Source organism: Oryctolagus cuniculus, chromosome 1 (genome assembly GCF_964237555.1).
Source record: "Oryctolagus cuniculus chromosome 1, mOryCun1.1, whole genome shotgun sequence".
NCBI classification, from domain to species: domain Eukaryota; kingdom Metazoa; phylum Chordata; class Mammalia; order Lagomorpha; family Leporidae; genus Oryctolagus; species Oryctolagus cuniculus.
Genome location: NC_091432.1, coordinates 158,230,516 through 158,236,637, shown reverse-complemented (window position 1 = coordinate 158,236,637; position 6,122 = coordinate 158,230,516).

Below are 6,122 nucleotides of genomic sequence, written 5' to 3'. Positions count from 1 at the left end.
TCAAATCTGGGGTCAATAGTGGTGTAGACGTCTACTGAAATTCTTGGTTTGGAAAAAAGTGGCTCTGTAGTGGTGCTGAAGAGTGTTATGGGATTTAAAGGGCTGTACCTTTCCAGAGGTCATGGCCAAGGATGTGGCTTCAAAAGCCTAATGCTACAAATTCTCGTGCAAAGAATAGATGGATAGAATATCACCTTCTAGAGAATTAAGAAAGTATGAAACATGACTTCAAGGGGTAACTGTCCCTGAACCCATAGCATCAGACCTGTTTGCCAGCCAGTGTTTCGTTTGCCCGATGAGCTTTTTTTAAATAAACAAGAGGAGCAGAGTCCTCATCAGTAGACTGTCCTATGAACTGACTTTCAGATATACCAAGAGCCAGGCATATAGCGACTTTAGTTTTAGACTGAGAATTCCATGGTCGTTAACTTTCTTCTATGAATATTTTTCATATTTTAATAATATTAAAGGTTTTTATTATTGTCTTCATAAGCAGATCCCTCCAAATATGTTATAAATATAACTGTGTGTTGAAAGGAGTATTTATAATGACTATTACATGTTCATGGGGGAATTTTACTATAGTATTTGATAACCATAAAATTCATAAAGGAACAATTTTCTGAAATCAGTGCCAAGATGAACATTTTCAACAATAAGGTTAAGTTTTAATAGACCTACTGAAATCTTGGTTAAATTGCTATCTATATTTAAGTAAAATTCACTTAAAATTTCTACTGCTTATTTTTCTAGGGCTTTATAGCCTTAGGAAAAATACTGAAAAGTATCTTTAAAATAGCCTGTTTCACTAAATTCATTTAGTTAACATTACCACTGCTATGAATAAGTCTTACACAGCCAAACCCAAAAACTTCCATGAATAATATCTATAAGCTTGTGTTTGAGGGTTTTTTTGGGTTAAAGCACCTGTGTCCAAGGGGTTTTATTTACAAGGTATATTTACAAGGTTTTACTATTTCTGTGGATTACTAGTTTAATTAGTCCTGAAGGTGACCCTGCTAAGTGCATCCTAGAAGTGAGAGGAGTTCCTTATCCCAGGGTAGTTCTCAAACAGTGTGGGATGGTTTTCAGTGAACAACTTCTCTAAGTCTTCTGTCCTTTAGGTGGTCAAATTTAGGAGGTGTCATGTACCCTCTTCAGGAGGTGGTGAAAGAATGAGAGTAGAGAAATTTTATGGATAGTCACTCTTACTGGCTCTCTTTTTCACCTATTTTCCTCCCTCTCTCACTCCTGTTTGCTGGAATTACCTCACAAATGTGCAAATTGTTTATAAGCCCTCAATAAAAGTTCTGCTTTAGGAAGGCTCAAACTAATACATTAGTTACCAGAACTAACCCTAGAAGCCCTATGTGTGGACTTCTAGAACTCTACTATTCACTGGTGGTAAGAGCAGTGATGTTAACTCCTTGTGTGCTGTAGCATCACAATGGCTAATGCTCTTTGTGTGGTGGGTTGGGTTAAAACGTAAGTGAAAGGTAAGCATTAAATGATTCAGAAGCTTAGCACTTGAGTGGTATGGGGCAAAGGTAATTATAAAGATGATGGAATTGGCTGGATTTCTGCCTTGGCATCTTGGAGGGAAAAGAACAGAGGTAGGTCAGCCAGCTGGTAACTCAAGGAGGCTATAGAAGCCAGAAGGCTTCCTTGGGAGCTTATAAAGAGAGGCTTGTTTTTTGCAGCTGTAGGGCAGCCTATGCTAACAATCAAGTCCAAGATTTAATAAGGCAGCAGGGCTGCAAGCAGCATGTGAATGGACAGCCTCCACTAGTCTCCTATGCTAAAATCAGAGCTCCATGACAAAGACATTGTATGAAAGTGCTTGAGAACTGGAATCCCTCTCTATATTCCTTTGAAGCTTCCTGGCTGGTAGAAACTATCATTGTCGTTCCTACAGGAGAGCAGCTGCCTCTTTCCTGGAGTCCTTTAAAAGAAGTGGCCATGTTCAAAGATGGTGTTTTTCTCAAGATCTGATGCCTATATTCCCATCCTGCAGGTAGTTGCCTCCAGACCAGTAATTAAGGCCATGTCTAGGGAGCACTGAAGAGGGAGGACTCAGTGCTTGCTATTGTGGTAATTGCTGTCCCTCACTAATAGGTATTGTCTAGAATCAGGGTGGGATGTGTAGGAATGGATTTGAGAGTATCGGGATGGGGAGGGTGGAGTAGCATGGAGGAAAGCTGGATAAGGGACAGTGAAATGATACTGGGGCTCTCTTATGGCTCAGGATTAAGTGACCTTGAAAGGAACCATAAAAGTGATTCCAATATGCTGCTGGTATAGCTGCTTGAAAATTAAACATGATGATGGTCTTTAGCAAACAAGGTGGGGATGTCAGAAGTGACATGACAGTGGATAGTGGAAGAGGTCAGTAGACTCGGAGAGGGAGAGCATCCCAGAATGGATTTATTGCATGAAACCAGATGACCCATTTGCTGATTATGTTCCTGAAGAAGCCCAGAAGCTGCTTCTACACAAGTGATCATGGAAGTGCTACTAAGGATCATGTGAATGTGGAAAATTCAGTGGTGCTTGTCCTCTGTAGGTTGGAGTTGACAGTGGTAGGTTTTGTTGCACAACTTATCTCTGGTGCCAGTGAGGATGGTAAGATTCCAGAATAGCAGACACCAGGGGCAGTGCTTAAGCATCAGACTGCTGTAGACAAGATTATCGTAACTAGCCGCATGACTGGAGTGTCAAGCAAAGCATGTTAACCTGCAGGGATCAGTAGTGATGTTTTTTTAAAAGATTTTATTTATTTGAGAGGTAGAGTAACAGACAGTGAGAGGGAGAGACAGAGAGAAAGGTCTTCCTTCCATTGGTTCACTCCCCAGATGGCTGCAACGGCCAGAGCTGCGCCGATCTGAAGCCAGGAGCCAGGTGCTTCTTCCCGATCTCCAGTGCGGGTGCAGGGGCTCAAGCACTTGGGCCATCCTCCACTGCCCCCCAGGCCACAGCAGAGAGCTGGACTGGAAGAGGAGCAGCCGGGACTAGAACCCAGTGCCCATATGGGATGACGGCGCCGCAGGTGAAGGATTAACCTAGTGCACCACAGCGCTGGCCCCTGTAGTGATGGTTAATAGAACATGGTATTCTTGGAGGTGAGACAGATGGGTAGCCAGCTAGGGTGATGCTTTATTAATATAATGAGAAAAAAATTAAGAATTCATGAGCAACACGTTGATGTCAGTTAGTACAATAAACCATTTCTTTCCAGGTTTTCATATCTGAGTAATTCTCAGAGCCAGAAAGGGGAGCATGTGTCCATAAAAGGGAGATTTTCCAGCACTTCAGCACACACACAAGCCATCTCCATAGCAACATTAATTAAAATCACCAATCACTGAGCATTTATTGCCTGCTAATGACTGGGCTATATAATTTTCAGAATGATCAACCATGTTGATCAGAGAAGTTAGATACTTGCCCAAATTAGTTGGCTGGATGGCCAGATTAGAATCCAGGTGTGGTTCTCAACAGGGCACACAGAATTCACAATTCTGAACTCCAGAGATACATAATCCACTGGGTCAAGAAAATTCACCAGGACTCAGTGTTCATCTTTCCTCCTTTTTTCATGCTAAATTTTACACTTTGTCCCCCTCTTTCAGACTTCAGCCCTCTTCCACAGGCACTGCTACAGGATTCTGTTTTTAGTGAGGACTGTTTTGTGTGTGTTGTGATAAGTCCAGCCTGCTGCCTCTGAATAACTTACTTCATGCAGGACACTGGAACCTAAAGAGACAGTAGAGCAGCCTGGCTTCATCGGTGCGAGCCAGAGAGCCACGAGGTTGGAGAGTTGGTGCAGTTATCACTGTTGGCCACCAGATGGCAGAGGCACTCATGGAGGGAAGGCAGAAGGTGCACTGAACGCTGAATACCGGTGAGGCTCCTCAGAGGTTTGAGTCAAAGGTGTTAAGATTTGTTAGCAGCGTTCTCAGTAGGGAGGGCAAATTGTTCTGGTAAATATAATTCAGACAGGTAGAAAATGGCATTTTCTGGTGGGTTTCATCTACTTTTAACACAGGACTAGTGCCAGGAAATTGAAATCTAGGAGGGGAAGGGTGGAAGTGGAGAGGAAGAGTGGGTCATTGTAAGAGAAAGACTCAGAGGATCCACATCAAAACCCAAGTTCAGTGATATGTGCCTACAAATTTCATTAATAACTGCTCAAGGTGAACAGCTATCTGGTCCCCTGACAAATCCAGCTGGAAGCCTCAGGACACACCTTATTTCCTTGTGTCCATGGAATACAGTTGTTATTAGGAGCTTACATTGTGGTGCAGTGGGTTAAGCCCCAGCCTGTGACACTGTCCCATATCGGACAACTGGATTAGGGTCCTGGATGCTCTGCTTCTGATCTAGTTCCCTGCTAATAAGCCCAGGAAGGCTGTAGAGGATGGCCCAAGTTCTTGGGATCCTGCCATCCATTGTGGGAGACCAGAATGGAGTTCCTGACTCTTGGCTTTGGCCTTCCCCAGCCATGGCTGTTGCAGGCATCTGGGCAGTGAAAAAGTGGACAAAAGAGCTCTATCTTTCTCTTTCCCTCTCTATCACTCTGCCTTTTAAACAAATAAATAAATCCTTTTAAAAAATATACAACATAAACAAATGAGCCAGACAACAGACTGGATATATCTCCAGACTGCATGCAGAACAGGTGATTAGCACTGTAGGGTGAGTAATGAAAAGTGAGTGAGACTTGGTATGTGCTGAGGGTCTAGAAGGGACATCTAAACCTGTATTATGCTCTGGCTCCATTTTATACCCCTAGAACCTTTTATGGATCCTGGGGTAGATGCTGTTTTACAAAAGTGATGCCAGCCAGTCTTGTGCTTTTCCCACAGGGTTCATACCACCTTACCCAGAGTCGAGTCTGTGGACTCTCTCCATAAACCTGAGTGGGCCTTTGTGACTACTACCTCAGCTACCAGAGTACAGTGGAAGTGATTAAATGACTTTTAAGGCAAAATTGTAAATATGATACAGACAGTGTCTGTCTGGATTTCTGTTTCTTGGGACTCAATGGGAGAGAGAAGTCAAGTACTCTGAGGATGCAATGTTAGACCACATACCACATGAGAAGGTCCCACAGAGGCAGAGAGAGAGAGAGAGAAGCTGGCTGAGTCACACCTGTCTGCCCCTAGCTGTTTAGTCTTCCCAGCCTAGTGATAGTCATGCAAGTGAAGGAGCTTCTGGATGATTCCAGCCCCAGTTACTGTCTGACTGCAATTGCATGAGAAACCCCAAATGTGAATTCCCAGAGTAGCCCCATCAGGGCTCAGCACCATGGAGGATAATCATAAAATGATTGCTGTTTTAAGCCTCCAAGTATTGTGGTAATTTGCTATATAGCAATTGGTTACATAAGCAAATCTCTTTTTGGGCTAAGATTTCCAAATACATACTGTATAGGATTAGAAAGGAATATCAAACCATTAAAAAGTAATACATGGTATGATATACATATGCTTCTTTATTAGTGTGTTAAATAAGATCTTGTGTTGGATAACATACCTACAATGTCTCTAAAGTGTTGGTGAACATAAGTGATATTTGAATATATCTGCACAATGAGATATGATATAAAAGTATTTGCTATTTTCGGTCAACAAAGCCACAGGTACCTGTAACACTATTGTGAGGTTCTGCTTTTATTTATTATGAAGGAAAAGCTAAATTTCAGCTAGAGAAAAGTGAAAATAAAGCAATAAAGATATAAATATTTTCCTTATCCAAGTTCATGGGCTACTTCTCTGCCACTCTCCGACACCCACCATTGAGTACCAAAGGAAGATGGAACTTGCAAAAATCTCAGGGGTCATTTACCAAATGGCAGAAAGGAGAGAAGTCAGTGAATCCTGGCCGCAGGACACACGGTGCTTTGGTAGCAATGGATTTTCCTAAGATTCTATTCTGCTCTTTTTCTGAGTCTCTATCTTTCACTCTCTCTTCCTTGGATTTTTCTGCTTTCCTCTTCCTCAGTAGCTTCTTCTGTTGTGTGACCTTTCCTAGTCATGAAATAAGATACAGATCTTTAAATCCAAAGCAGAGACAATTCTGAATGGTGAATATGGCAGGCCCCATAAGATGCCTTGGTAGAG